General features: G+C 39.4%; 1 pseudogene; it reads right to left on the bottom strand.

The window, feature by feature from the left end:
- Positions 1 to 20,672: 20,672 nt before the first annotated feature.
- On the bottom strand, positions 20,673 to 20,991 carry LOC116096577 (annotated as a pseudogene).
- Positions 20,992 to 21,254: the final 263 nt, after the last annotated feature.

The following is a 21,254-nucleotide window of genomic DNA, read 5'->3' as shown; positions in this document are numbered from 1 at the left end:
AGTTCCAAATGACACTTTTGTAGCAAAGTGCAAAAGCGCCTTTAGTTTGCCGATGATGCTTTAATTATTCAAACTCTCTACAAGCAAAAAGTAACCTGACCTCACACAGCTCTCAAATGTGGATCCTTGGAGACTAGGTCTCTTCTCTAGACCTGCTCTCTTCATCCGTGTGTTTAATATCATTTACAGGAAGGTAGAGTATCATGTGTTCACTTGTTTGGGGGAAAGAAAACTGATACCTTTTAATAGATTCTCAAAAGAATCCAAGATTCAGAAAAGGTCAAGAGCTTCTGTCCTAGAATATAAATAGAAACAAAACCAAAGGGAAATGTCATCTTCCCCAATCATCCAACTCAAAGTTAATCCTGCCCAGAGTTTGCTGCAATACCTCCAGAAATATCATATGCCCTGTCCCTTGTCAGTTGCTCCCCAGGGAAAATCATTTTTTTTTTCTGCAATTTCATGCATCCCTTGGGCTGAATTCCTTAACTTACAAAATTGTTGTAAATTTTAACACTTCATATTTACAAGTCTGAACTTCTGTCCCCATTTCCACCTTTGCGTCACCTGAAGACAATGATGTCATGCTCTCCCCTCTGCCTAGTTCATACAACCTACTAAAAAAAAAAAAAAAAGAGCCTCACAGAGCCCAGTGTCTTTGGGATATTAGCAGACTGGGTATGAAAAGTGTTTACCATCCTCACCAATGAACACAAACCACAGCTTAATTCCTTGTAACCAGTCTGTGGATATGAATCTGACATTCTAGCAGTCTGTGCATATTAACAAGGAAATTCCACTGTGTTCATGTAAGTCCAAATAAAAAATAAGAAATAGAAGGTCACTGAAGGGTCGCATTCATGGTCGGAAAGGAAGACAGGATTCTTATAAGAACTAATAGGAAAGAAACTTCCATAACTTGTTTTCCCAGTTATTAAATCTTTAAAAGGAATCCTCCACAGTACTTGGACACACACATATACACACACACACACACACACACACACACACACACACACACACAGGGCTTTCACTTTAGATACCATCTATCACTAACATAATAGAAGACAATATTGTAGACTTTAAATTTATCCTTTTTGTGAGTTGACAAAATTATTGTAGGGCAACAATAACAAATTGTATATAAAAGAAATAAACATCTGACAATAATAATGTCTAGAAATATATATAAATAAGTACTTAGATTCCTTTCGAACATAATAAAATTATATCATATTTTGCCTTCTTCTGAAATCTCTTTCTCACTTCCCTATTTCTTTGTTACCATGGGGATTTGACAAGTATTTCAGTTTTTTAAACTTATTAAATTTCATATATCTCTGTCTTGCTTTTCCTATCCCTCAAGCAAATAGGCATTAATGAGCAGTATTTCCCTTTGGAATTGCTTTACTAGGGAATTAAACTAATCAGTTATATTACCACAAGTATAGCGCATCCATGAAAACCTTGTGCCATTGTTCAGGAAGCAGAGAAATCTCAGGATACCACAATGTTCTGTGTCAAGAGCCACCGAGGTCTACAGCTAAGATGAGGGCCACCAAAATGGTCATAGAAGCTGCATTTTTTTTTTTTTTTTTTTTTTTTTTTTTTTTTTGGTTTTTTCGAGACAAGGTTTCTCTGTGTAGCCCTGGCTGTCCTGGAACTCACTCTGTAGACCAGGCTGGCCTCAAACTCGGAAATCCTCCTGCCTCTGCCTCCCAAGTGCTGGGATTAAAGGCGTGCACCACCACCACCCAGCTAGAAGCTGCTTTTTTAAATACCAGTTCTGATATGACTCAACCGGTCCATTTCTGTGATGTGAGCTTTATATGGTTTTTTGTAACACATTTCCTAATAGGTGATCTATTGATAGGACTGTGGTGGTTTGAGTAAGACTGGCCCCCAAAGGCTCAAATGTTTGAATGTTTGTCTCCAGTAAGTGGACTACTTAGGAAAGATTAGGAACAATGACTTGTTGGAGTGGGTATGACCTTGTTGGAGAAGGTATGTCACTAGGGATGGACTTTCAGGTTTTAAAAGCCCAAACCACACACAGTCTCTCTCTCTCTCTCTCTCTCTCTCTCTCTCTCTCTCTCTCTCTCTCTCTCTCTCTCTCTCTTTCTCTCTCTCTCTTTCTCTCTCTCTCTCTCTCTCCCCCCCTCTAACTGCTACTGCTCCAGTGCCATGTCTGCCTGCTTCCCACCATGATGATCACAGACTATTGTAGTTTGAATGAAAATAGCTCATATAGGCTCATAGGGAATGACATTATTTGAAAGGATGTGTAGCCTTGTTGGAGTAGGTTTGGTCTTATTGGGGCAAGTGTGTCACTAGGAGTGGGCTTTGAGATCTCAGAAGTTTAAGCCAGGCCCACTGGCTCACTCTCCCTCCCTCAGTCTCTGGATCCAAATGTAGACCTCTCAGCATCCTCTCCAGCACTATTCCTGCCTACGTACTGCATGCTTCCCATTATGCTGATAATGGACTAAACCTGTGAACCTATAAGCAAGTCCCAATTAAATGCTTTCCTTTATAAAATTTTTATGACCATGGTATCTTTTCACAGTAATAGCAACCTTAATAAAGACAACTATCCCTCCAAACTGTAAGCAAACTCCCAATTAGATGCTTTCTTTTACAAGAGTTGCCTTGGTGTTGTGTGACAAACTATCCCCAGAGAGACGCTATGGACATGTCTACTTACCCCAGATAAGGAACCTAGAAAAGGCCAAAGTACAAATACCATCAAAGTCCAACTTGGTGAACTAATGCATAATACTGGGTTTATTTACACAAATATGGATGGCAGGTTACAACAGACAGTTGTAAAGGAGGACAGAATGATGAACCCACAAGGTAGACTCACGAGAGGGATTTAAGAAGGAAAAAAATTATAGTGAGACTGTATGAAGTGAGGAACAATTCATTATAGGAGGAAACTGAAGGGTGAGTGATGAGATATATAAAATGATAATAACAGGACAGTCCACCCAGAGCAACAGTAGGGAGAGCACAGGGTGTAAGCACAACACACACAAGAACAACAGAAGCAAGACAGGCTACATGGCGAGGCAGCTGCCATTTGCTTCTCAATCATCACTCAGAAAAGCAGCACCAGAGGGGTAGGGGAGTTTGAAAGAAAAGTACATGTTTAGGGAGAGAAGAAAAAATAGGCTGTGTTGCCAGAAGCTCTAAAGGATGAACTAGAGTTAATGGTAAGGAGTTTAACGGGAGATGAGTCAATGTATTTGTGTGCATTCCTTACAAGACAGGTATTTGGGTGGGTAGATAGATAGATAGATAGATAGATAGATAGATAGATAGATAGATAGATAGATAGGCAGACAGACAGACAGACAGACAGACAGACAGACAGACAGACAGACAGATACATACATACATACATACATACATACATACATACATACATACATACATTCATACATTCATACATACATACATAGATGATAAACAAACTTAAGTAGTGGGAAAAATATAACTGGGTTTCTGGAGTTTGGGGGAAGCAGAACACAGAGCACTCTGCTCCCTAGGACTCTATCCTCTGGCACACTTACCTTCCTCTTGAAGGTGACAGGCTATGATGGACATAACCCCCGTCATGATGCTATGTATTGGGGATGAGTACACCTCTAGTCTGAAGGAGGTAACTGCAGGTAGGCTTGACCCAATCAGCCAAGCCTACAAGGAAGGGTTAAGCTTTCCTTATGCTCAGCAATGCTTTCCAACTGGCCTTCTAGAAACAAATCAGTATAAGCCTAGAGATACTTCAAACGATAAAGTCTGCTATCAACTCCAGGATCCTAATCAATGCAATGTTGTAAAACCTAAGTAGATTTAGCTAGGTGATGCTTGAAATGCTGACCTTTGCCAGCCATACTATAATACATAGGTTTATTTTAAGCCACTAAGTTGATGAAGATTCGCTCCTACCACCTAGAAAACAAATATAGAGGGAGAGAGGCAAAGGCGTGACTGTTAGACAAACACCAAAACTGAAGATTGCAGAAAGAGACTGAGTAAGGAGGAAGTAGGATGTGAGGAAGGTAGGGTACTGTGGGTGAGTGAGTCAATATTTATCAGTATTTGAAATGTGCTAGACTCCATACGAGAAGGGGCTCCAGGGAACACAATGCTCTCTGCTTCGTAGAGGAAGAACTGCACTACCATGATGTTGGGGCAGTTTTTCCTGGCGTGAACAGTGGCTAACATAAAGCTGTGCTGATGTGAGTGCCTCAGTGTGCTTTGTACCCCCAGAGAGAGAAGCAGGTCTCACACCACAGCACCATGCAGAACGTCTTCAGGTGTGCTGTCCTGTCTGAAGAGCCCCAGCTCAGCTCATAAAGTCTCAGAAATGTTCAGCTATTTATTTGATGCTGTGTACCTTCCAACCACTTTGTGTGAGTATGGCAGAGGAACATCCTTTCCAAAGATCCTGAAGTGGAGAGCACATTTTCATGAAAACCTGATAGAATGCAGACACCAGTGGAAAGAGCAGAATCAGATGATGGTGGAAGAAGAACCACGAGCCTACTGTGGACTTGGAATTCAGAAAAAAAGAAGCTCAGTACAGACAGTCGTGTAGACATAGCTCTGCCATGGAGCATAACACTGTAAAACTCATGTTCCAGAAGCCTTCATCAAAAGGCCAGGCTTCAAAGTGACTTTAAAATGACACCAATTCCTCAGAAATGCTCTCAAGTTGAAAGGAATTATCAGCACCATTGTGCATTTGTTTTTCCTTTCGGTGCAGCTATTCCCTCGTGTGGTCTTTCAATGCTGCATCTAGGACCAGGAACCTTCAGAAATGTGAGAAAGTTCAAAACAAAATTATATTTAATTCTAGTAGTCAAACTCTGCCATCACAGCCCTCTCAAGAAAGCATGGAGTGCCACAGATGACCAAAAACAAAAAACATCAAAGGCACAGAGGCTGTTGTAACCCCCAGAAGGTTAGAAATCACTTGCTCAAATCTTTAGTGAATAAATACATAATGAAGTTTCCAACCTTACGCTGCCCAGCCATTTGTGTGTCAGCATACGAATTTATCACCAGTTCATAACAAAAGAGTGCACAGCTGACAGGCTACTTCAGTAAACAGTAATTTCCTAAATGCATCAAAGCACCATTGTTCTTTAAAGCCTGGCTTTTGTCTTTCTGAAGCTGTTTTGTGCACTGTAGAATAATCTACTTAGTGCTTTTCCTGTTCTTTAGTTGGCCTTCACTGTCTTCAGAGCCATGACTCTAAGAGAACACCCAGATAGATACAAGAAAAGAAAATTCTAGAAGTAAGACAATGGTAACTAACCAAACTTTTATGATTCTGGTCTGTACCAAAATATTGTTTCTAAGCGATCAAAATTTGAATTAATTTGTCAATAATATAAAGTGCAACAGTCACCATGGAGTTTCTAATGAGACTTGACCTTTGAGTCTGCCTGATGACTATAATCTGACACATATTGAAAGAGTTGTTTGATGAAGGTAATCTCAGCTTCATTCTCCAAGCACGCCTACTCTTCAGATGTCCACCTCTGAGGTTTCCTGGCTTCTGCTCCTTCCTGCCTTCTCCTCAGCCTGACTTCCAGTGGTGCAAGGGTATGTCCTTGGTACCTGCACCATGAGTGGATAAGCTTCTAACACACTGTGGTTCCAATGCCAACATCATCTGAAAACTGCCTCAGAGCCAACCTCAAGAGCAATCCCAAATCCAAATTGTCTTGTGGATAGGGGTGGGGGGGCATGATTTGAGTGAAAATGGATCCCATAGGCTCATAGAGAGTGGCACTATTAGGAGGTGTGGCTTTGATAGAGTAGGTATATTCTTGTTGGAGGAAGTGTGTCACTTGGGGGTAGGCATTCAGGTTTCAGAAGCTCAAGCAAAGCCTAGAAGCTCATTCTTTCTCCCTGCTGCCTGTGGATCCAGAGCTCTCAGTTCCTTCTCTAGCACCATGTCTGCCTGCAAGTCACCATGCTTCCCATCATGAGGATAATGGATTAAACCTCTGAACTGTAAGCAAGCCCCAATTAAATGTTTTCCTTTATAAGAGTTGCCATGGTCATGGTGTCTCTTACAGTAATAACACCCTAACTATGATAGTATATATGTATTTTGATGTATGTTTATTACTGTGAAATGGTGACCACCATTTCAAGCTAGCTGATGAATCCAGAGCTTCACATGGCTGGTGTTATTTTGGTGAAACACTGAAGATCTGCCTCCTTAGTGTATTTCAAGGGTACAGGTGTGAAGTGATACTGTGGTTAGAATTATTCCTTAAATAACCATCTAGTTGAGTTTCTCCGCTTGTCATTTTCAAAGCCTCCTGCGATATTTTAAATAAAATCCAAATGCCTCACAATGATCACCTCAAGCTCTAGCTCCCTCGTCTGTTGTACTTCAGGCATGTTGGTACTTCTGGGCTGTGTCATGTCCTCTACATGATGTCTCCCCTCCCTGTGAAAAGAACTTCCAGCTTATCTTCTGCCAGTTGCCCCTTCCTCCAGATACATTGTAGGAATGCGTTGTGCTGTATTTTATTTATTCCTACAGATATCTTCTCAAACCCTGTAGCTTGCTACCCTCATCTATTGTGGATCTGCTTATCATACTCTCTGGTTGCTGCCTCCACTTTCCTTTGTGACAGAATTCTTTACTATTAAAAAATAACTTTTCACATTTTTGTTTTTTCATTATAAGCTCTGTAACAGCAAGGGCCTTCTTTCAGTACTATAACTGCCTGCCAAAAATATTACCTGATACCATAGATAGTCATTGTATAGTATTATTTTAGACAGTAGAAACTAGAGCTTCTGGTGTCATGGGTTCAGTTGGTGATATTAGTGATACCCACAAGCCTAGTAGCTTCAAACATTTATTACCAGAGTTATGACTCTGATGCATACTTCAGGGGAAAGGTCATTCCTTTGCCTGTTTCAGCTTCTGGACATGATTATATCTCTTGGCTTTTGGACATTCCTTCACTCAAAGTGTACCACGCCACACCCTGGGTCCAGAATCCCATCTCCTGATTTTTATTTTTCCTGTGTCTTATAAGGACCTTAATGATGACATTGACTCCACCTGAACTATCCAGGGTGCCATCAATCTCAGGGTCCTTCATTTAGTCAACTTTACAATGTAAAGCTTCCTTTGTCACAGCAAACAGCCTATTCACACATTCTGGGACACGGATGTCATGGCATAAGAGGGACAGGCCATTATACCTGTCATTCATGAGAACTCTCATTAGTTAGCTCAACATTAGTTAGTAAGTTATTAATTAGTAAGTATCAAGGACTGACTTTTATGCTAGCCATTTCTTCCAGTTGTCATACAAAAGCTACTGTTGATGATGCCCTTTAAACTTAAGATGTCACACCACCCATCAAAAGTGATAAAAGCTGAAGGGAAGACTGGGGACTGGTGCAGTGGCATTCTTGGTTCTGCCTTATGAGTCCTCTTCTCTATTAGGTATTTTGACAGTCTATCACAGGCAACCCTCCTCATTCCAGAGAGGGGGTTAATGTACAGACTTGCTCTCTGTATGCAAATAATGTACTAATGAACACATCACTGGCAGAGATTTGATCCATCATTAAGTTAAAACAAAACAGGGTCTAGTTTTATGTGTTTTTCCTAGGTTCATAAACCATAGGAATAAAAATGTGAGGTAAGTAATCAAGGGGTAAAATACAAATTCTCATACTTTCATTTCTCCCTCATTTTGTATTAATTTATTTATACATGAATTAATCTACAGTAAGAAAAAGCCCATAATTGGGGAATCCCCTGAAAGATCACATCCACAGACCATTAAAAGTTAGACCCCTAAGACTGTTTTATCTGCATTGCAAACTTAGCCAGGGATAAGTATCATGGAAATACAGTATTTCCAAGTCTAAATGTCAATATGAGTGCAAAAATAGCTCACTGGAGTGTTTCCCTCAAGCAAAACAAATCTTTCTCCAAGGTCAAAATATCAGGGACATTCAGCGTTTTAAACAAGGACAGCAAACTCTGCCATAAATCCCAAAATATTGGCAGACCTATGAAAGATTTATAACTGGCCACCTAGTATGAGATTTTATTTTCAGTACATTCCTCCAAACAGCTGGACTCTGCGTTAGCAATGAACTATCTTGAATAATCATCAAAAAGCAAATACCATGAGTAAAGTTTCCAATAATAGAAATATAGTTAAGACACTAATCTTTTTTTTTAAGTTCATGGCACTTATATTTCACCACTTCCCACACTTACGATTTTCCTTTCTCTACAATTCCATTCTCTACCTCCACATGCCCCTAGGAAGTCTGGTTTCCCTCCTGCTTAGACCTCATTACTGTATCTTAGAATCTGAGGGGCATTTGTGGCCATTTAATCCAAACCTTTAATCTCACACATGGCCATCTGTGTGGGGCACCTGCTGCAAGGTAAGGTAAGGCTAAGGAAGGGACGACCATGAAAATTGTGGTGAAATTATTGCATTTCTGTCTTTAGAGAAGTCTTAAACATTGCCTCAGAGATTGTTGGTAATACATATAGAATAAAGGCAAAATGGACAAAAGTGAAACTCCCTGTCCAGAGCGAGAGCAGGAAATTATTTTGACTCCTAAACCATAGGAAGGCTATTTCAGGTCATGGGATTTCAAACAGATTGAGAGTGTATGCAAAAATGTACAATATAAAATTATGTTTGATAGATAGTGTTTGGAATAGTATTAGTAAAAATTCATAAGGAGTAATATAAGGGTCCCTTGAAACTTGATTTGAGAGAATGAATATGAAGAAGATGACTAGAGGTTCCTGACAGAGGCTTGCAATATAGGTGTTCTGACTTCTAAAGGTGTTGAAACCAAACTCTACAAACAAGGCCATTTTAGTGTCTTATCAAACTCTCCAGTGAAACTTGGTTTTCCATTTTCCTATGTTCTACCACTCTTCAAATATTGGGTTAAATCTCTTCAGGTCACAAAGTAGCCTCAGTCTCACCATGTATACAGGTCCTACACTGTATCATTCCTGTCTTCTTTTGTTGTAGGCTCACCCTAATCCAGTTCCAACTAGGAAGAAAAGGATTACCGAAGCTCATCAGGCTCTTGAGTCACAGCAGAAGTAAACATCCCAAGTCAGGGCTCGCTGACTTTTGACTATGCCACTCGGTGTTAAGTACCGCAGCAATTTCCTAAACCTTGTGGGAGAAGGTCAAATAAAGACCCATTCCTTCTGCTCAGAACAGTGGCTGAGCCACAAAGGCCAGAGCAAACTGTTGTCAGTTCCTCTAGGCCAAGGCAGGTCTACCATGATAGACAGAAACTTCAGAGAGGGGCCATAACAGCTTCCAATCCTACTTAAATCAGTTGACTCTCAAGTGCATAAGGAGAAAGGCTGTAGGGTGGGGAAAGTTCTAGGTGGTCTTTAGAGAAGTTTGGAAGGAGCCTGCTCTGCTCGTCCTCTGGTGTTGAGAGATGTGGCTCATAACCACAGTAACCAGTCTAGGGCACTCATAAGGCTTAAATCTAGCCCAGATGCAGTTCTCTTGGCAGCCACTGAACGCTTCACCTCTGTGTTTAAAGAATTTCCCAAATCAATTTATTATTTTCTCAATTACTTGGTTTCATAACATGATGTCAGAATGTGAGAACCCCAGTGAAGGTAATGTTTGTGTTGAGGTCACTGCTGTGCCCTTCGTCATGAGTGTGTAAGCTGGATACCCTAAGCAGCTTTCATAATTATATGTTGTTACAAGTCTCCTTTTAGTTAGGAAATGATGATGCTGCTTTGTAAAACCACATCTTCTTTTCTCTCTTATCCAGCCACTGTTTTTTACTTTATGATAAGAAAGAATTAAAGACAAAAACAAAATGAGTCACCGTATTGCTACCACTCCTCTTTTGGTTCGCTTCCTGTTTTGCCCTTGGAAGTCGAAGGCCGTAGCCACTCCACTCATTAGAGTCTTGAATCCACCTGAGGGCAAAGCACTGAAGAGATGATTCGCCCTCTCTCTCACAAATACTTATTACAGACACTGCACAGGAAAGAAAAACACAAATCAGATATAGCAGTCCGGTCTTTCTAGGTAGCTATTAAGAATGATGAAAGAAAAGCATATTTATTGGCAAGAGAAGAGATTCTCCTTAAAGGAAAATACATGTGTCTAATAACTATTTACTTTTCAGTGTATGGAAATGGGGGGAGGAGGTTGTCCAAGTATTGCTTTCTTTATTATTCATATAGACAGGTACATATACAAGGGGGATAGGATATATTATATTTTTTTAAAGGCCATATACTCTTCTAAGGGTTGGTGTTAAGATAACAGAGAATGGACCAAAAAGGGGAATGGAGCTAAAAAAGAAATTCACATAGATTGGAGGGTGGGGAGAGAGTTTTGCATTACTTTCTTTTGCTAAACACTAAGAACCTTGCCTCTGGTGCTAGCCTTATGAAAAGATGGTAATTCTGAAACTTAGGTGAGCTTATTCCATTGATATTCTTCATCTGCAGCAGTATACATTATTTACATAGAAGCACATAATGTTCTTTTAGCAGAGAATATATGAATGAAATATTAACATGCAGCATCATAGGGGATGCTTCTGAGGACGCTTCTGTACATATTCATGAGAACACATCGAAGCACACTGTCTTTACCTGGAAGTCCCTCCAACAAGCCTCTCCTCTGGGATTTGGTTTGCGAGTTGGGCTTATAGGCAAAAACCTTCAGGAGGAATAGTGTTATGTCAAAGCAACAAGGAGGCCCAACAACACAGGAGCCATCAAGAGAGGGCCCCTCGTAGACTGGAGGGAAAAGGCTGTGACTGTGGGTAGGGTCTGAAATAATAACAATAGAAAGAGGTCTCATCCTAAATACAACCTCAATTTCCTTTAAATGTTTGCAGTTATAGAACAAAGCGCACAGAAAACTGTGTTTATACCTTGGAGCTAGACTGATTATTTCAGAAGTATAGGAAAGGACTCTCCAGGCTGGGATCCGCCAAAAATAAATTTTTCACCAGTCTGGGAGGAATTAGGAGAAATAATACAACAGACTGAATTTTGTATTTAATTATACTCAGAATTTTTATCTTTTACGTCCGTAGTCAAGAAAACAGTAAGAAAATCGGTAATCTTATGTTGGCATGCCCTGATTTATCTGCCTTTCCCAGCCAGGAAATCTTAAACCCAGGAATCCACTGGAGTGCAATTGTCTCCTTTCACCAGTTACTCAAAATAGCCAGAGAAAGGAAACACAGGAAAAGTGGAATCAAAGTCAGAGGAAATTCCAGTGGTCTAGGAGGCACCAGACGCGAAAAAGGCGTCAACCTAATAACAAATAAAACGTTATTTCCTGAGAGGCTGGAATAAGTCTCTCTTATTTTCTTTTTATTTTAAGAAGGCCTGAGCACATCCTTGTTTTCAGTTTTCACGACAAACTTCTCCTTTGTGCTTTTGTGGGTTTAGTGAAACATTACAGGATCGAAGTACCAGGTGAGTGTACAAACTCCCTCCCTTCAGGAGGTATGTGACTTTAGCAGAGCTGACTAAAAGGGGACGCTTTACCAGCGGTACCTTTATTGTCCGAAGTATGTTGTAAATAATTGTAATTTTGAAAATTCTAAGAATTCCTGGGAATGTTGAAAAACTAACAAGCCAGGAATTTTAAAACACCTTGCCCCCCCATTGTGTGTTATAATTCTAAGATGTATCATTGTTGCTGAAAAAGAAGCTTTTTAATTAAAAAAATTTTTTAAGGAAAATATTCATTTTCCCATACTTTTAATACTAAGAAGCTTCCCACAATAGCTCTCACTGACAGCTTCAGTGGAAAGGGAGTCGAGTTCATGTTCATGTTGTGGAATACGAAGGCACTGCAAGGTGACACTGGAACTCTGACGTTGAAGTTCACTATTCATTTGCTTCATCCCTTTCCTTGCTCTTCTCTAGTTCCACAGGCACTTGCTCCCTGTTTGTTCTGAGTGGTTAATTCAGTCCTGGGATTACGGACTCTATAAGGGTGGTTACACAGGCTTCTTGTGGTACCCCTGCAGGGTATCCCAGTGTCATGAGGACTGTTATCTAGTTCTCTTACAATCCCATAGGCCACCCCGGCCCTCACCCTCATCTCTTTGCCTGCTTCTCCTTCCTTCACAGAGCAATAAAGAAAATGGACTTTGCTCCATAACCCTCTACCTCAATTTATAGAACACAACATCATATTAGTAGTTTTAATATTTATTCTGTCAATCAACTGTGTTTTGGCAGGATATCTCAAATTAAACATCATAAATTAGATTTCATGTCAATTTATTGGTATATACATGGAAATATCCTTTTCATATTTCACTCTCTGTTTGTATTATTCCACAATAAAAATTAGACCCATCTGCTTCTAGCATATGGTGACACATATTTAGTTAGAGACAAGAATAAAAACATACATTAGGGGTAGTGGCACCCAGGGATAACCCCCCACTCAGAAGGCAGAGGAAGGAGGATCGCTGAATAATAATGACTTCTAAGCCAGCCAAAAAGTACACATTAAAACCCTGTATTAAATACAGACAAAACTAGACATCAGAAATTGGGGGTAGGCAAGTCTCCACTTTTCCTTTTGCTCCTCCAGCTCCAATCTCCCCAGTTTCATCCCCAGAAACCCTGTTGTGGTCCCCTTTTCCTCTCTAACCCTATCACCAACAGGTTACCAAGACCTTAACCTCCACCCTTCCTTCTCCCAACTCATCCCGGTCTCCCAGACTCCAACACCAGCAGGTACCTCCTTTGAACACATCAGATGAGCATGCCAGGAAAACAGGCAACACACAGCCAGCACAGTCTCTGAAAAACTCAGAGAGGAAACAAAAACCAAGGAGCAAAACACCCACCTAACAAAGACAAATCCAAAAATCAGTACCTAGACCTAGAACCACCCCAAACCCAGAGACCTGGGTGACAGCGTAAGAGCATAACACAAACAACCAGAAGAATGTGTCTCCACAAAAGCTGTCCTACCACAGTAGGCCCTGAAATCATCCACACAGCTAAAGCACAAGGAAAAGACCTTAAAACCAACTATATTAAGATGTTAGAGGTTCTTAAAGAGAAAATGAGTTAATCTTTTGTAGCAATCCAAGAAAACACAAACAGTGGAAGAAAATAAATAAAACTATTCAAGATACGCAAATGGAATGGGATAAATTCCAGAAATGAAAATTTAGAATTCAAACAGGAACTATAAAGGCAAGCTTCACAAACAGTATACAAGAGATGGAAGAAAGAATCTCAGGCACTGAAGAGACAATAGAAGAAATGGATATGTACGTCAAAGAAAATATTAAATCTAAAATTCCTTAGTACAAAATATGCAGGGCACTCTAAAAAGACTAAATCTAAGAATACTGGAAATAGAAGAAGAAGAAAAAACACAGGAAAAACACGGAGAAAATATTTTCAACAAAATCATAAGGAAGAGATTAAAGACTTTCAAGAATTAATAGAAAACAAATGCACAGAGCATTCAAACTTAAAGGACACAGTGAAAGGTTCTAAGAGGCAAGTTCATAGCACTAAGTACTTACATAAAAAAAAATGGAGTGATCTCACACTATCAACTTAACAGCACATTTGAAAACTCTAAAAGTCAAAGAAATTACCATACCCAAGATGAGTAGAAGACAAGATATAACCAAACTGAAGGCTGAAATCCATAACATAGAAACAAAGAGAATAGTTTAAAAAAACTAATAAAACAATGAGTTGGTTCTTTGAGGAAATCAATAAGATAGAAAACCCCTATCCAAAAAAAAAAACTAAAAGGCTGATGGAGAATATCTAAATTAACAAAATCAGAAATGAAAAGGAGGACATAACAGCAAACACTGAGGAAATACAGAGAATTATAAGGACCTACTTTAAAAGTCTGCACTCCACAAAATTGGAAAATATAAAAGAAATGGGCAATTTTCTTAATAGGTCCCATTTATCAAAGTTAAATCAAGATCAAATAGACCTCTAACCCATAAACAAAGTAGAAGCAGTCATTAAAAGTCTCCCAACCAGCTGGCCCTGCCCCTCATCAGCTGCAGCACTCAGGAGAGCAGACCCTACACCTTGCCTGGATGGTAGAGTAAGAGCTGGCCCCAGTGGTGAAGGCAAGGGTGAGCCAACCACAAGAACATGAGGGTAGAGTAGCAGAGCTGACCCTGTGCCTTACCAGCTGAAACATTGGGTGAGCTAGCCAGGGCAGGACAGCAGAGCTAGCCCTACGGTGCAGGCTGAGAAAAGCTGGTGGGCTGACCAACTCAGCTACCTCCCAGACCCAGATCCAGAGCTTTGAGTTGACCCACATCAACATCTACCCCATCTTGTAAAAGGGTCAATCCTGCAGATCCAAAGCTGCAGGATCTCCATGCCACAAGGCAACAATAGGATATCCAAAAAGGTCCTGTTAGGATCCAGTATAGATGGTGTAGCAAAAGACAGAGCTTCTAAGCAAACCAATAACTCATTCCAATAAATATTTGCAAGTAAAGGTGTAGGCACAGAAGTGTATATATTGTGTAACACACTGTAACATATGACAGAGTCCATGATAATATTTTTTTCTTTGGGGTCAGAAAAGCTGCAGGTGGAGGGAAGATACAAAGGGACAGGAAGATGGGTGGAATTGGTGTACATGATGTGAAATTCACAAAGAATCAATAAAAAGTTAAAAAAAAATATTGTCTTAGTTTGGGTTTTATTGCTGTGAAGAAACACCATGATGGTGGCAACTCTTATAAAGCAAAACATTAATTGGGGTTGACTAACAGTTTCAGAGATTTAGTGCATTATTTTCATGGCAGGAAACATGGCAGACATGGTGCAAACATGGCAGACATGGTGCTGGAGAAGAAGCTGAGAGTTCTATATCTTGATCCAAAGGCAGCATAAGGAGACTGAGTGCCACACTGGGCATAGCTTGAGCATTAGAGACATCAAAGCTTGCCCCAAAAGTGACACACTTCTTTCAACAAGGTCGCTCCTATTCCAACAAGGACACATCTCTTAATAGTGCCACTTCCTGTGGGCCAAGCATTAGAACACATGACTCTATGGGGGCCATACCTATTGAAACTACCACAACTAACAATTTCACTTTTCGTTTTTCTCAAATTATTCCACAAAATAGAAACAGAAGGAACATTACTGAATTCATTATATGAGGTCACAGTCACCTTGATACCTAAACTATACAAAGACTCAAAAAGAAAGAGAATTACAGATAAATTTCTGTTGTGAATATAGATGCAAAAATACTTAATAAAATACTCACAAGCCAAGTCCAAGAACACATCAAAAAGATTATCCAGCATGATCAAGCAGGCTTCCTCATGGAGATGCAAGGGTGGCTCAATATACAAAAGTAAATAAATGTTAATCCACCATATAAATAAACTGAATAAAAAAATAAAACCTCATGATCATCTCATTAGATGCAGTAAAGGCCTTTAACAAAATTCAACACCCCTTCATAAAAAGTTTTTGGAAAGATCAGGAATACAAGGGACATGCCTAAACATAATAAAGGCAGGTTACAGGAAACCTATAGCCAACATCAATTTAAATGGAGAGAAACCCAAGCCAATTCCACTAAAGTCAGGAGCAAGACAATGTTGTCAACTCTCTATAAATCTATCAATATAATACCCAAATCCTTAGCTACAGCAATAAGACAACTGGAGATCACAGAAATACAAATTGGAAAGGAAGAAGTCAAAGCATTGTTATTTGTAGAAGATGTGATAAAACTCCAAATATATATACCCTAAAAACTCCACTAAGAATCCTAATCAATACCTTCAGTAAAGTAAGTGGATACAAAATTAACTCACAAAATCAGGAGCCCTCCTACGTTCAAAAGACAAACAGACCAAAGAGTAAATCAGGAAGCAACACCTTTCCCAATAACCTCAAATAATGTAACATATCCAGGAGTGACTGTAACCAAACAATTGAAAGGCTTGTATGAATGAAACTTCAAGTCCTTGAAGAAAGAGAGTGAAGAAGATATCAGAAAGATAGAAAATCTCCCATGCTCCTGGATGAGTAGGAATAACATAGTAAAGATGGGCATTTGACCAAACGTAATCTACAGATTCAATGCAATCTCCAGCAAAATTCCAGCATACTTCTTGACAGACCTTGAAAGAACAATGTTCAACTTTATACATAAAAACAAAAACAAAAACAAAAAAAAACAACAGGATAGCTGAAACAATACTAAACAATAAAAGAACTATTGGTGATCAACATTCCTGATTTCAAGCTATACTACAAAGCTATAGTAACAAAAGCCATATGATATTGGCATAAAAACAAACACGTCGATCAATGGAATTGAATTGACAACCCAAACATAAATTCACACACATGTGGACACCTGCTTCATTTTTAAAAAGCCAAAAATACATATTGGGGGGAAAAAACAGCACCTTCAACAAATAGTGCTAGTTAAATCAGATGTCTGCATGTAGAAGAATGCAAATAGATACATACTCATCACTCCACACAAAACTCAAGTCCAAGTGGATTAAAGACATCAACAACAACAACAACAACAAAAATGAATGAAACAAAGAAATAGATACATTGAACCTGACAGAGTAGAAAGTGGAGAATAGCCTTGAACTCATTGGCACTAGAGACAACTTTTTGAACAAAACACTGATAGCACAGGTACTATGAACAACAATTAATAAATGGGAAAATGAAAAGCTTCTGTAAGGCAAAGGGCACTGTCAGACAAAGTAACAGCCTACAGAATGGGAAAAGATTTTTACCAACTCCATATCTGATCAAGGACTAATATCCAAAATATATAAAGCACTCAAAAAAAAAAAACTAGATACCAAGAAACAAAATAATTCAATTAAAAAATGGTGTACAAATCTAAACAGAAAATTCTCAATAGAGGAAATTCAAAATGGCCAAGAAACACTTAAATATTCAACATTCTTAGCCATCAGGGAAACACAAATTAAAACTTCTTTGAGATTCTATCTTATACCTATCAGAACGGTTAGAATCGAATAATAACACAAGAAGCAGCTCATGCTGGCAAGACGTGGAATACAGAAAACACTCATCCATTGCTGGTGGAAGGGCAAACTTTCACAGCCACTATGGAAATCAGTGTGGTGTTTCCTGAGAAGACTAGGAATTGATTCACCTCAAAATCTAGCTATACCACTTTTGTGGTGGTTTGAATAAAATGGCCCTCATCGGTCCACAAGGAGTAGCAGTTTTAGGAATGGCCATACTGGAGTAGGCTTTGTTGGAAGAAGTGCATCACGAAGGGGTGAGCTCTGAGATGTGAGAAACTGAACAAGGCCTAGGGGTTCTGTTACTTGCAGCTACCTACAGATCAAGATCAAGAACTCTCCGCTCATTCTCTAACACCACGTCTTCCTACATGCCAACGCACTCCCTGCCATGATGACCGTGGACTAAACCTTTGAACCATAAGCCAGCCCCAATTAAATATTTTCCTTTATAAGAGTTGCCATGATCATGGTATTTTTTCACAGCACATGGGGAAGTCGAGCCAATGCTTACATGGAGCTTTTACCTCTACACTCCAGTCTCTTTGGTTCCAGAAAGTATTCCACAGGCTACCAAAAGAGAAAGTACATATCAACCTACCCACAAAACCACTATTTTATTTTTTATTTTTCTTTTCCCCATAATTTCTTTTTAAGTGCTTTACAGAGTCTGTCCTTATCACCTGATGCCTTAGCTTCCCATAGAGTCTAACCAGCACGTAAAGGATCAGTTTCACATTCCTTTCCTGTTGTCCATGGACCATGATATTTCTTTTCTTCATTAGTCTATTGTTGCTGTGTCCCATAAATTCTTCTTTTTCTGATTATCCCTAACTGTGAATAATTCTCAACATTCTCCCTGGGTTTCTTCTATTCCCATTCTAACTGGTTTTTTAAAATCATTTCTTTTAATCGCATGCCTACATTGATAGATGACTCAAAGCCCACACCTCCAATTAAAAGCCCTCTCTTTTACTCAGAAATCCTACAACCAATTACTTTCTGGGGACTTTTATCTGACATGGACTAACTACTCTGAAATCAAAACCCATGTTTGCTAAATCTTGTTTTATTTATATGTTGTTTTCATTGTTGGGAATTAAACCCAAGGCCTTCCTTGTGCATGCTAAACCTTTCATCACATCAGTACATCCCCAGCCCTGATTTTCCTGTATTAGTGCCTTGAATGAATGTGACTACCGCCCACCCTCCCTCTTGTCTAAGCCAAATGTTTCTGCATTCTCTGGGGTCATAGTTCTCCACTTATATGTTATATGATCCCAACCTTTTAAAAAAATCTATTTTATTCTCTGTAAAATGTCTCCTCTAGATTAATTTCCATCCAACCCCACTTTAGTTACACAACAAACCTCATTTGTCACTGTGCCTTGAGTGTTATTTTCTAAGAGTCCTCCCTTGTGTCCACCCCCAAATCAGTCCCTCCTTTCACATTCTTGCTCAGCACCATCCTCCCGCATAGCACTCACTGTGCTTCACTGAAGATAAGTACAGAAACAAAAAGAAGACACTTAGTAATAAAATAAACAATTCAATAAAGCTCCAAGGCTGATTTTAAATAAGCACTCAGTGTTACATAAATTATCCAGGCTACTTCTTTATTAAAAGAAAAAAAAAAAACAAGCAGTAAAACAATCAGATATGATTGTCTAACAGGATTACCTACCTGAGAAGACTATTCATAGGCTCTGTTTGGTTTAGGCATCTGTTTATACCACCGTGTGGGGACTTTGAAGGGAACGGAAGAATTTGTTGAAAAGAGCTGAACAAACTTTAACAAACTTGAAATAGAGAAAAAAATTACAGCTCGTCTAGAAATTTAAGTGGTTATGTTCTTTCTCTAATTTCCCAAAGGAACTCTAGAACAAATAATACAGTTTCATTAAAAAAGTAATTTCAAATTGTATTTTGTCATTAAGTAGGTGCAGAAATTTCAGCTAACTGGAAATACCCAAGATTTCTTTTATTACAGCTTCTTTCAAAGAGACTTGCATCAGCACAGTTCAAAATAGGAAGGAAGAGCAGAGTACCTGGAATACTCTAGGCACATTATCAGTTATACCCTTGTAAAAGAATTTGAATGTGAATTATGGGATAATGAAGGAACATTTTCATTCTTTTTTAAGGGGTTGTCTGTCCTTAAAATGAATGTTTGAGGTTTTTCTTGCTTTTCATGGGGGGTTGGAGGGAGATATTAAATATTTACTTGTTAAGCGATTAAAAGAATAAAGAGAAGTCCATGACTCACATTTAGTGGGAAGCCTTAAATGAAACCAATTTTCAGTGTCTGGTCTGGTCACCAAGGTCCCGAGGTACCAAGGTCTCTCTGTCCGGCACTGTCACGCTGAAACCTTTTAAAGACTTAGGGCATTAACATCTCACAGACTCCTCTGCCTTAGTCATACAAAATGTCATTCTGAAAAGGCTAATTTATCAGAAGCTAGGGAGATGGCTCAGTGAGTAAGAGCACTTGCTATGAAAAGAAGGGGACCCAAGTTTAAGTCCCCAGCATCCATATAAAAGCATATCTCCATATTTCTCCAGCTTTTCTAGGTGGAGATAGGTAGATTCGTGGGGCTCACTAGCCAGTCAGCCTGACAAAATAGTAAGCCTCTGTTCAATGAGAGACCTTTTCCTGGTAATATTAATAATAATAATGTGTAGATCAATAGAAGAACACATTGGACATCTTCCTCTGGCCACTGTATATCCCACTATGGGCACTGCCATCTGCCCACATGTGCCAATACACTACAACACACACACACACACACACACACACAGAGAGAGAGAGAGAGAGAGAGAGAGAGAGAGAGAGAGAGAGAGTTCTGAGAAAAGATGGGTGAATCTCAGAGGGAAAAACAGCACTGATGAATAGATATTACTATGAAAACCATGGGAAATCATAAAAGTAATGCTATCTTGAAGTAGCCCAGGTCTGAAACAAAGGAAATAGCTAGCAATTGACCTTTGGCATTCTTCATGTCTTACATGAATTTCCTATCAATTATGCAGAAAAAGTCACCCTTAGGAGTACTTTTCTTCTCCTGCTATGTTTGTAACTTCCACAAGTCACCACCCCCAATCAGTTGTTCATAATAATGTATTAATATTTGCATAGTATATAATAGTTAATAGTACTAACTTCAGCCTTTTGTGCAGAAAATATAGAGGACAAGGTTGTCAATGGTGCATCCCACCTTTTCCAGTTTCGAATAGTCATAGGAACAGGGCTGTTAGCTTCCAAGGCACCAGAGTTAGGACCTAGCAACGGGCATATTTGGTTGACAGTGGAATGACTGATAGAGAGAGAACAGGAGATCGTGAGATAGAGGCCAGTTGCTGAAAAGAGAAGCTAAGAGCAGCTATTGACAATCTTCTTCTTTGACCCTAACACACTAGCAGGAAAAGATCTTCATTGAGAAACAGAATACAGCATTTTGAATAATAACAACTATTTTATTTATTTATGTTATCATTAACTGTAACTTTATTCTCTAGCAGGTCATTTTTCTACTGCTTCAGTATTTTCCTCTCAGAGAACACAAGTTTTATAATTGGATCACTTGGCCCTTCCCCTTCTTGTTGCCTCCCAGTTCAAAATGCTTGCATCCTTAATAGCCAGCATCCTTTTGGATCTGCAGTTGGGCTCAACACAGTCAAGCCTGAGCACAACCTTCTTTGTGGTTTTTGGCCTTCTTCGGAAAAATTGGCTTTGTCTGCCCACAGTTGCCACTCTGCTTTCGATCGTAGTACCGCTTTCCTTGGGCATACAGGGAACCTTGCCCTTCTTATACTGGGCACTTTGTGAGGCTGATGCTGGCCACATTTCTTACAAAAGGTCCTTCAAGTTTTAGGTATGTTGACCATCTTTGCAATAGAAGTCTCTACGATGAAAACGAGAGACCGGCTGCAGCGCATGCCTTAAATCCCAGCACTTGGGAGGCAGAGGCAGGTAGGTTTCTGAGTTTGAGTCTAGCATGGTCTAGAGAGTGAGTTCCAGGACACCCAAGGGTATACAGAGAAACCCTGTCTCAAACAAACAAAAAAAAAACCAAACAGCTATTTTAAATAAAGCATACGACATCCATCTGCTCACTAAGGGTCTATTGTTGCCAAGTAATTTGGACTAG

This window comes from Mastomys coucha, unplaced genomic scaffold, assembly GCF_008632895.1.
Source record: "Mastomys coucha isolate ucsf_1 unplaced genomic scaffold, UCSF_Mcou_1 pScaffold1, whole genome shotgun sequence".
NCBI classification, from domain to species: Eukaryota; Metazoa; Chordata; class Mammalia; order Rodentia; family Muridae; genus Mastomys; species Mastomys coucha.
The sequence above is the reverse complement of the archived record's forward strand: the minus strand, read 5'-3'. Positions and strand labels throughout refer to the sequence as shown.